This window comes from Ranitomeya variabilis, chromosome 2, assembly GCF_051348905.1.
Source record: "Ranitomeya variabilis isolate aRanVar5 chromosome 2, aRanVar5.hap1, whole genome shotgun sequence".
Taxonomy (NCBI): domain Eukaryota; kingdom Metazoa; phylum Chordata; class Amphibia; order Anura; family Dendrobatidae; genus Ranitomeya; species Ranitomeya variabilis.
The window spans coordinates 258,104,282-258,115,818 of NC_135233.1; the positions used below are offsets into that span (position 1 = coordinate 258,104,282).

The 11,537-nt window shown below is 44.1% G+C and overlaps 1 long non-coding RNA gene across 1 annotated transcript in view; it reads left to right on the forward strand.

Annotated features, from left to right (window-relative positions):
• The window catches only part of LOC143809321 (uncharacterized), a 29,245-nt gene extending 20,286 nt beyond the window's left edge, over window positions 1-8,959 (forward strand). Inside the window, exon 3 of the long non-coding RNA XR_013222213.1 lies at window positions 8,674-8,959. This is a non-coding gene — a long non-coding RNA (uncharacterized LOC143809321). The remainder of the gene's footprint in view (window positions 1-8,673) is intronic.
• The last annotated feature ends 2,578 nt before the right edge of the window (window positions 8,960-11,537 follow it).

Genomic DNA, 11,537 nt, shown 5'->3' on the forward strand with positions numbered 1-11,537 from the left:
TGCACATTGGCACAAATGACAAAGTTAGAGGTAGGTGGAAGGTCCTTAAAGATGATTTCAGGGAATTAGGCTGCAAGCTGAAAGCAAGGACCTCCAACGTGGTATTTTCCGAAATACTGCCGGTACCACGTGCCACGCCAGAGAGGCAACGGGAGATTAGGGAGGTTAATAAGTGGCTCAAGAATTGGTGTAGGAAGGAGGAGTTTGGGTTCCTGCAGAACTGGGCCGACTTCTCAGTTGGCTACAGGCTCTACGCTAGGGACGGGCTGCACCTCAATGGGGAAGGGGCAGCTGTGCTGGGGGAGAAAATGGTTAGAAGGTTGGAGGAGTGTTTAAACTAGGGATTGGGGGGAGGGTATTCATTTTATAGGAGGGGAAGATAGTGCAGATAGAGACCTGGGCACAAATAAGGAAGTTGGGGGTGGCGGTGGCATGGGGGGTGGGGTAAGAACAGTTAATAATTTAAGAAAGAATAGAGGTACAGAGAGTAACATCAAGTGCATGTATACTAATGCCAGAAGCCTCGCCAACAAAATGGATGAATTAGAACTAATGTTGTTGGAGCATAATTATGATATGGTGGGGATATCTGAGACGTGGCTGGATGAGAGCCATGACTGGGCTGTTAACTTGCAGGGCTATAGCCTGTTCAGAAATGACCGTACAGATAAGCGAGGGGGAGGGGTGTGTCTATATGTAAAATCTTCCTTAAAACCCATCCTGCGTGATAATATAGGTGAATTTAATGAAAATGTAGAGTCCCTGTGGGTGGAGATAAGGGGAGGGGGAAAAATAATAAATTACTGATAGGGGTTTGTTATAAATCTCCAAAAATAATGGAAGCAATGGAGAATATCCTCGTAAAGCAAATAGATGAAGCTGCGACTCAAGGAGAAGTCATTATTATGGGGGACTTCAACTACCCTGAAATAGATTGGGGAACAGAAACCTGCAGTTCCAGCAAAGGTAATCGGTTTTTGACAACTATGAGAGACAATTACCTTTCACAACTGGTTCAGGACCCAACAAGGAGGGGGGCACTGCTAGACCTAATATTAACCAACAGGCCAGACCGCATATCAAATATAAGGGTTGGGGGTCACTTGGGGAATAGTGATCACAAAATAATAAGTTTTCATGTAACCTTTAATAAGATGGGTAGTAGGGGGGGTACACGGACACTACATTTCAGGAGGGCAAATTTCCAACGGATGAGAGAGGATCTTGGTGCAATTAACTGGGATGATATCCTGAGACATAAAAGTACACAAAGAAAATGGGAGACGTTTATTAGCATCCTGGATAGGACCTGTGCACAGTATATAACGTATGGGAATAAACATACTAGAAATAGGAGGAAACCAATATGGCTAAATAGAGCTGTAAGGGGCGCAATAAGGGACAAAAAGAAAGCATTTAGAGAATTAAAGTAAGTAGGTAGTGATGAGGCATTAAATAAATACAGAAAATTAAATAAATTCTGTAAAAAGCAAATCAAGGCAGCAAAGATTGAGACAGAGAGACTCATGGCCAGAGAGAGTAAAAATATTCTTTAACTATATAAATAGTAAGAAACTAAAAAATGACAGTGTTGGCCCCCTTAAAAATAGTCTGGGTGAAATGGTGGATGAGGATGAGGAAAAAGCCAATATGCTAAATGACTTTTTTTCATCAGTATTTACAAAAGAAAATCCCATGGCAGACAAAATGACTAGTGATAAAAATTCCCCATTAAATGTCACCTGCTTAACCCAGCAGGAAGTACAGCGGCGTCTAAAAATCACTAAAATTGACAAATCTCCAGGCCCGGATGGGATACACCCCCGAGTACTGCAGGAACTAAGTACAGTCATTGATAGACCATTATTTTTAATCTTTAAAGAGTCCATAATAACAGGGTCTGTACCACAGGACTGGCGTATAGCAAATGTGGTGCCAATATTCAAAAAAGGGGCAAAAACTGAACTCGGTAATTATAGGCCAGTAAGTTTAACCTCTACTGTGGGTAAAATCCTGGAGGGCATTCTAAGGGATGCTATACTAGAGTATCTGAAGAGGAATAACCTCATGACCCAGTATCAGCACGAGTTTACTAGGGACCGCTCATGTCAGACTAATTTGATCAGCTTCTATGAAGAGGTAAGTTCCGGACTGGACCAAGGGAACCCAGTGGACGTAGTGTATATGGACTTTTCCAAAGCTTTTGATACGGTGCCACACAAAAGGTTGTTACATAAAATGAGAGTAATGGGGATAGGGGAAAATATGTGTAAGTGGGTTGAGAGCTGGCTCAGGGATAGGAGACAAATGGTGGTTATTAATGGAGCACACTCGGACTGGGTCGCGGTTAGCAGTGGGGTACCACAGGGGTCAGTATTGGGCCCTCTTCTTTTTAACATATTTATTAATGACCTTGTAGGGGGCATTCAGAGTAGAATTTCAATATTTGCAGATGACACTAAACTCTGTAGGGTAATCAATACAGGGGAGGACAATTTTATATTACAGGATGATTTATGTAAACTAGAAGCTTGGGCTGATAAATGGCAAATGAGCTTTAATGGGGATAAATGTAAGGTCATGCACTTGGGTAGAAGTAATAAGATGCATAACTATGTGCTTAATTCTAGAGGCCCCGTCTCACTTAGCGATTTACCAACGATCACGACCAGCGATACTACCTGGCCGTGATCGTTGGTAAGTCGCTGTGTGGTCGCTGGGGAGCTGTCACACAGACCGCTCTCCCCAGCGACCAACGATCAGGGGAACGACTTCGGCATCGTTGAAACTGTCATCAACGATGCCGAAGTCCCCCTGCAGCACCCGGTAACCAGGGTAAACATCGGGTTACTAAGCGCAGGGCCGCGCTTAGTAACCCGATGTTTACCCTGGTTACCAAAAAAAACAAACACTACATACTCGCCTTTCGGTGTCCAGGTCCCTTGCCGTCTGCTTCCTGCTCTGACTGAGCCGCCGTACACTGAGAGCGCAGCGGTGACGTCACTGCTGTGCTCTCACTTCTCACTGTACGGCCGGCAGTCAGTGAGAGCAGGAAGCAGACGGCAAGGGACCTGACGGACATCAGAAGGCGAGTATGTACTGTTTTTTTTTTTTTACATTTACGCTGGTAACCAGGGTAAACATCGGGTTACTAAGCGCGGCCCTGCGCTTAGTAACCCGATGTTTACCCTGGTTACCAGTGAAGACATCGCTGGATCGGTGTCACACACACCGATTCAGCAATGTCAGCGGGGCCTCAACGACCAAAAAAAGGTCCAGGCCATTCCGACACGACCAGCGATCTCGCAGCAGGGGCCTGATCGCTGGTACGTGTCACACATAGCGAGATCGCTATGGAGGTCGCTGTTGCGTCACAAAACTTGTGACTCAGCAGCGATCTCGCTAGCGATCTCGCTATGTGAGACGGGGCCTTAAAACTCTGGGCACACCATCAATGAAAAAGACCTGGGTGTATGGGTGGATGACAGACTCATATTCAGTGGCCAGTGTCAGGCAGCTGCTACAAAGGCAAATAAAATAATGGGATGTATTAAAAGAGGCATAGATGCTCATGAGGAGAACATAATTTTACCTCTATACAAATCACTAGTTCGACCACACTTAGAATACTGTGCACAGTTCTGGTCTCCGGTGTATAAGAAAGACATAGCTGAACTAGAGCGGGTGCAGAGAAGAGCGACCAAGGTTATTAGAGGACTGGGGGGTCTGCAATACCAAGATAGGTTATTACACTTGGGGCTATTTAGTTTGGAAAAACAAAGACTAAGGGGTGATCTTATTTTAATGTATAAATATATGAGGGGACAGTACAAAGACCTTTCTGATGATCTTTTTAATCATAGACCTGAGACAGGGACAAGGGGGCATCCTCTACGTCTGGAGGAAAGAAGGTTTAAGCATAATAACAGACGCGGATTCTTTACTGTAAGAGCAGTGAGACTATGGAACTCTCTGCCGTATGATGTTGTAATGAGTGATTCATTAATTAAATTTAAGAGGGGACTGGATACCTTTCTGGAAAAGTATAATATTACAGGGTATATACACTAGATTCCTTGATAAGGCGTTGATCCAGGGAACTAGTCTGATTGCCGTATGTGGAGTTGGGAAGGAATTTTTTTCCCCATGGTGGAGTTACTCTTTGCCACATGGTTTTTTTTTGCCTTCCTCTGGATCAACATGTTAGGGCATGTTAGGTTAGGCTATGGGTTGAACTAGATGGACTTAAAGTCTTCCTTCAACCTCAATAACTATGTAACTATCTGTGCCATCCAGTTATGTGCCCCCCAGCTATATGCCCCCTGTGATCTGTGCCCCCCAGCTTTATGCCTCCCTGTGATCTGTGCCCCCAGCTATGTGCACCCCTGTGATATCTGTGGCTCCCAGCTTTGTGCCCCCTATGATCTATGTGTCTCCTGTTATCCCTATGCCCCCCTGCTATGTACCCCTTATGATATTTGTGCTCCCATGTGATCTCTGTGCCCCCTGGGATCTCTGTCCTGTCCGGCTATGTGCCCCTCGGTGATCTATGACCCCCCCACCCTGGTGATGTATGTGCCTCCCTGGTGATGCCTATCCCCCAAGCGCTGTATATCTCCCTCCCCCAGTGCTGTATTTCCCCCCCTTCCCCCACGGCTGTATGTGCCCCCAAGTGATGTGTATATTCCCCAGGGCTGCATTTACCCCAAAAGTGCTGTATATCCCCCCAAGTACTGTTTTCCCCCCACCTGTGATATATATAGCTGCCAGTGATGTATGTGACCCCACCAGTGATGTATATTCCCCCCAGGGACATATATACCACCAGTGCTGTCTGTGCTTCCTAGTGATGTATATAGCCCCTCAGTGATGTCTATTCCCCCCAGCCTCCCCGGTGATGAATATGTCCAGGCATCTCCTGTGATGTCTATGCCCCCCCCAGCCCCTCCTGTAATTTATATGACCCCAGAATCTCCTGTGATGCAGATATAGCAGTCTCAATGTTTCCTATGTTATGTATGTACAGCAGTCCCAGCTTCTCCTATGTGATGTATATACAGCAGTCCCAGCATCTCCTGTGTGATGTATATACAACGGTCCCTGTGTCTTATACAACAGTCCTTCTGTCTCCTATGTGATATAGATACAGCAGTCTCAGCGTCTCCTGTGTGATGTATATACATTTGTCCCAGCGTTTCCTATGTGATGTACAGTTAGGTCCATATATATTTGGACAGAGACAACATTTTTCTTATTTTGGTTATAGACATTACCACAATGAATTTTAAACAAAACAATTCAGATGCAGTTGAAGTTCAGACTTTCAGCTTTCATTTGAGGGTATCCACATTAAAATTGGATGAAGGGTTTAGGAGTTTCAGCTCCTTAACATGTGCCACCCTGTTTTTAAAGGGACCAAAAGTAATTGGACAATTGACTCCAAGGCTATTTCATGGACAGGTGTGGGTAATCCCTTCGTTATGTCATTCTCAATTAAGCAGATAAAAGGTCTGGAGTTGATTTGAAGTGTGGTGCTTGCATTTGGAAGGTTTTGCTGTGAAGTAAACATGCGGTCAAAGGAGCTCTCCATGCAGGTGAAACAAGCCATCCTTAAGCTGCGAAAACAGAAAAAACCCATCCGAGAAATTGCTACAATATTAGGAGTGGCAAAATATACAGTTTGGTACATCCTGAGAAAGAAAGAAAGCACTGGTGAACTCATCAATGCAAAAAAGACCTGGGCGCCCACGGAAGACAACAGTGGTGGATGATCGCAGAATAATCTCCATGGTGAAGAGAAACCCCTTCACAACAGCCAACCAAGTGAACAACACTCTCCAGGAGGTAGGCGTATCAATATCCAAATCTACCATAAAGAGAAGACTGCATGAAAGTAAATACAGAGGGTTCACTGCACGGTGCAAGCCACTCATAAGCATCAAGAAGAAAAAGGCTAGACTGGAATTTGCTAAAAAACATCTAAAAAAGCCAGCACAGTTCTGGAAGAACATTTTTTGGACAGATGAAACCAAGATCAACCTCTACCAGAATGATGGAAAGAGAAAAGTATGGCGAAGGCGTGGTAAAACACGGCGGAGGCAGTGTGATGGCTTGGGCATGCATGGCTGCCAGTGGTACTGGATCACTAGTGTTTATTGATGATGTGACACAGGACAAAAGCAGCCGAATGAATTCTGAGGTATTCAGAGACATACTGTGTGCTCAGATCCAGCCAAATGCAGCCAAACTGATTGGTCGTCGTTTCATACTACAGATGGACAATGACCCAAAACATAAAGCCAAAGCAACCCAGGAGTTTTTTAAAGCAAAGAAGTGGAATATTCCTGAATGGCCAAGTCAGTCACCTGATCTCAACCCAATTGAGCATGAATTTCACTTGTTATAGACTAAACTTCAGACATAAAGGCCCACAAACAGCAACTGAAAACCACCGCAGTGAAGGCCTGGCAGAGCATCAAAAAGGAGGAAACACAGCGTCTGGTGATGTCCATGAGTTCAAGACTTCAGGCAGTCATTGCCAACAAAGGGTTTTCAACCAAGCACTAAAAATAAACATTTTATTTAAAATTATTGAATCTGTCCAATTACTTTTGCTCCCTTTAAAAACAGGGTGGCACATGTTAAGAAGCTGAAACTTCTAAACCCTTCATCCAATTTTAATGTGGATACCCTCAAATGAAAGCTGAAAGTCTGAACTTCAACTGCATCTGAATTGTTTTGTTTAAAATTCATTGTGGTAATGTCTATAACCAAAATAAGAAAAATGTTGTCTCTGTCCAAATATATATGGACCTAACTGTATATACAGTAGTCCCAGCATCTCCTATGTGATGTATATGATGTACAAAACTTATGACAAAAAGTTGACCGCTCTCCTGGCCAACACAAACCTGGAAAAACAGCTGTGAGAAGCAACATGATCAGTATTACCTAACATCACAGCTGCACCAAAGAGAAGCAGCTCCAGCCTTCACATTAAGGGTGGTCACGATAATTAATTGTTTCACTAATTATTCCGGGGTAATTTTCAAGGTGATCATTTTTGTGTGGTCCCCGAATTATGGTAGAAATTTCCAAATGGCCCATGGCTGGAAAAAGGTTCCCCATCCCTGCTCTAGAGTAATGGTCTCTAAACAGTGCCTCTCCAACTGTTCAAAACTAATGCTAGGAGTTCTAGTGCAACAGCTGGATAGCCACGGATTAGAAACCACTGCTCTATAGACTGTCATCACTTGGTCTCAAAGTCTTGGTCTCCTACCAGTGGCCCTTCAACATTTGCGTTGACTGAAATGGCTGATAACAGAGAGCAACAGATCAGATCTCGAATTTAATTTTAATATGTCAGCACAGGTCAATTCCACGCTTATGTAGAGAATTACGGTGATGAATGTTTCCCACATACATTTTTTTCAGTGGGGTGTCACTTGGAAATCGGCGCTATTCTATATAGCATAAAAATGCATTGCTGAATAGAATAGAGCAAACATTTCTGCAGAACCCTGGTCCAGTGGCCACATTGGGAGTCCACAACTGCCAAACCAGATCCTCAGTTATCTCCTCCAGATTCTCTTTGAATTATAAGGTCCAGGGTGATGACATCGTTGTAATGTGACACATGCATGATGTCCATGCAGGCTTATTAACCAGAAGCAGTGCCACGGATGCTGGTGGTTAGCAGATTCTCCGGGCTCTGGTCCAGTGGGCATAGACTACTGACGTAGCTGCTGGGTCAGGGTCCTACCATGTGCCATTGTAATACTGGTATCTCTGAGGCAGTCGTGATCTTTGGGCTCCCCTAGGTACTTGAGTTCTGATGTAACTGCTACCTCTGCTCCTTGTAGTTACGTCCCGCTGCTGGATTAATGGAATTTTACTGCATTTCCCTATACAGTCTTATATCCTTAAATCCCCCTGCATCTCCCCTACATAATGTGTCCTGGCATGAGGGGTCTGACAGGCAGCATTCTCCCGGCCGCTCAGTGCCGACTGCGCCTGATACATAGATATTACCGGTACGGTCTGCCAAACAGACGCTGACATTGTTGTTCAGCGCGGGGTGAAAGTATTCTTTGTTAACCTGTCTGAAAGGTCTATTAAAAAAATAAACAGGCCATTATAATCATATTACGGAGAAGTGTTTTCTCAGAGCATACGTCGCCCTCTAAACACATTAGTTAAGAAAATAAATGGCTCTCCCTGTGAAGGTTCTGAGGGCGGTTTTATTTCTCAGCTAGTGAACTGTAACCAGGACGGAGGGATGTTTTGGGGTCTCTTTTGGTTACTAATGCCCAAAAGGCATTTTTCTGTGCTGTATTGTGCATAAATATGTGATTCTTCAGAATTTGTATTAGTCTGTGCCTGATGAAGAGACCAGAGTAGTCTTGAAAGCGTGCAATTTGTTACCATCTTTTCAGTTAGCCATTAAAAGGTATCAACCACTGAGGACTCTCAATTCTAAATATTTTTCTATCCACTGGCTAACTCGGTACCAAGATATATATCTTTCCTGTACCATGATAATCCACACACTTTAGGTGTCGTTCACACTTCAGTGATTTTTCTTATATGCAAAATAATGAATGATTTTTGTTTTCGATCAGAATTGGTCAATGTTGGCTTTTACCATGAGAGTTTAATTGTTTTTTCTTGTAGATTTCTAAAACTTCCGTCATCAAAAAGTTGATGAACACAAGCCGGCACATGGATGGCATCAGAGTGCTGCTCGATATTTCTCATGAACCCATAGACACGCATTGGCAAGTGTTTGATCCATGTCATGTCTCCATATGTTGATGCAAAACCCTCAGTCTGCAAAACATGTGAACAAACCCATAGACTATAGTAGACACATGTCCCACCTGTACCAAAACACATCATACATGAAAAACTGACGTCTGAATTCTCCTTTATACTACGCTACCATCATCTATTACTGCTGACAACCAGCCTGTATACCGTGTGAAAGGTTGTCAGCCCAATAATCTACCATAAGTACAGTAATAACTATAAGTAAAAGCACATTTTAAACCATTTCTCATTCGGTTTCTTGGCTCTGGGTCCATCAAAACGATGTAAAGGAAGTGAGTAATATCTTGTTATTATATTATACTCGTTCAGCTACACCCATAACATTTCTGATTTTTGGGTGGAGGCCGGCTTTAAATGTCCCTCACAGCAGAGAGGAGCAGCTGGATGTGGTAAATGGCAGCTAGGTGAATATATAACAGTATGTACCGTATACACAGCATATATTATATACAGCTGATTACATCCATTACTGGAGGAGAGGGAGGACAAAGAGGGGAGATCTTCAGAAATGTGCAATTAAGGACAAATTAAAAAGAAAATACAAATCCAGCAGAGAACAAAATTAGAAAAGGAGCAGAGAATCTGGAAGTCGCTGTGATCAATATATAATCATCTTATTAGGAAGAGCCAGTAATAAGAACGGTAGATAAGAGGACAGAGGGTCAAAGAGGGGAAGAGACGAGGCGGCCTCAGTGGAGGGGAGTAAGGAGACAAATTCTCCAAATGCATTTACATGAAGACTTGTACAAAGTGCTGAATTTCTTACTTTTGTGTTTCTTTTCAAATACGTCATCATTTCAACATCTCTGCTTGCTGTCAGTAAGTTGAAACATTGTCCTCTATATCAGACTATAGAGGCTATACTATGATACCTGGTCACAATACTGCAGCACTGTGTGACCGGCGCCTTATACAAGCTGTATCTGTGTGCATCCACAATACTAAGCATCCTCCCCTCCTGGATGATGGGAGTGTGAGTGCTGATCAGCAGTACTTTGCACCTGTGCTGCCTCCGCCTTTTATCTCCTGCATCCCCCATATTAGTATTGTCACCATTTTCCTGTGATGTTTGTTTTAAGATTTTATGTTCTTTTTAGTGATTTGCTTTTATTTTGGTTATTTATCCAGCCACTCACAGCCTGCCTTCCCCAATGCTCCAGGTTGGTCTGCTAGAACTGTGCGCTGTCCAGTCAGTGCTCTGCCATATAACCACTTGGACAGCACAGATCTCTGTACTGATTCGTTAGGGTGTGTTCACACTATGGGGCCCATATATCAACATGTATAAGTCATTTTGCAACCTTTGACGTTTTTACACCAGTTTAAAGCGGCTCTTCCAAAATTGGTTGTCCCGGGGAGGAGTTGGTGCGTGTCTACAGTTGCTGCCCTTAAATTGACGGAAAGTGGCGGAAATGGTACACCACTTATAGGCTGCACTAACTTCATAAAGGGGGTTGCCTGGTCCAAACTAATAAGTCTGCAGTCCTTCTGTGTGACTGGAGACTTATGATTTCCCCCAGCACACGCACTGTGCCCTGCAGGGATTCACCGGTTTCTGAGCACAGAGTGACTGCAGACTTATCGTTTTGGACCTGACAACCCCTTTAAGTGACATGCGCCTCTTAATGAATTTGACGCATCTTGCTCCTGCACGCCACTTATTAAGACTGGCGCATGAAATGCTGCTCTTAAGGAATCGGGGGCCTATGTATTTTTCTTGCTATCAAAGATGTCTGTTTTTCAAGCAGAAGACACTTTAGGAATCACTCTATGTCTGGCATTTTCTCAGTTTTGTTTGCCTGAAGCGGTTTTTGTTTGTTTTATGAAGCGCTTTAACAATTTTTTTGTGCCATTACTATGTCAGCATTTTTGGGCTCCAAATTATTGGTGGTTTCTAAAGTTTTTTTCTTTTAAATTCATTAAGCAATTAAAAGATGCCCAGGTGTTTTATGGATATTTCCTTTCCATTGACTACTGTTATAATGTAGGGAGGGTCTTCCTCCAGAAAATGTCTGAAGAATGGTCCACTCACTTAATTAAACCACTTGAGATTTTTGAAAGTCTGAAGCGTTTATTAGGCCGGGATCACACATACGCGAGATACGGCCGAGTCTCGCAGGTGAAAACCCAGCTCTGGCGCAGGCACTCCGGAGCGGAGCGTGCAGCTCCATGTGTTGCTGAGTGGCTGCATAATCTGCTCCGGAGTGCCGGCGCCAGAGCTGGGTTTTCACCTGCGAGACTCTGCCGTATCTCGCGTATGTGTGATCCCGGCCTAAGACACACAAACTTCTGAATGTGTGAACAGAAAGTTATTTTCCATACAAATGTATAGGAAGATTCTTGTGAGTGTTTTTTTTCCTATATTTTATGGAGCGCACTTGCTCCAAACTTGCCAGAAAAAAAAAACATGAACATACCCTTAGGCTATGTCTCCATGGTCAGGATGGCCGGCGGTTTCGCCACAGCGGCGAAGCCGCTCGGCGCTAAGCCCCGCCCCCTTTCTGGGACGCGATCATGCCGGATGTGTTAACTCTTCACATCCGGGATGATCGCTCTCTCCCATAGCGCCCTGTGATATGCCTTGCGGGGACGCTGCGTCCCCGCAAGGTGTACGGACATGCTGCGATCTGAAAAGACGCGCAGCATGTCCGTAGTCGCAGGGCCGCCACGTGCGGGTTTCCACGCATAGTGGAGACGGGATTTCATAA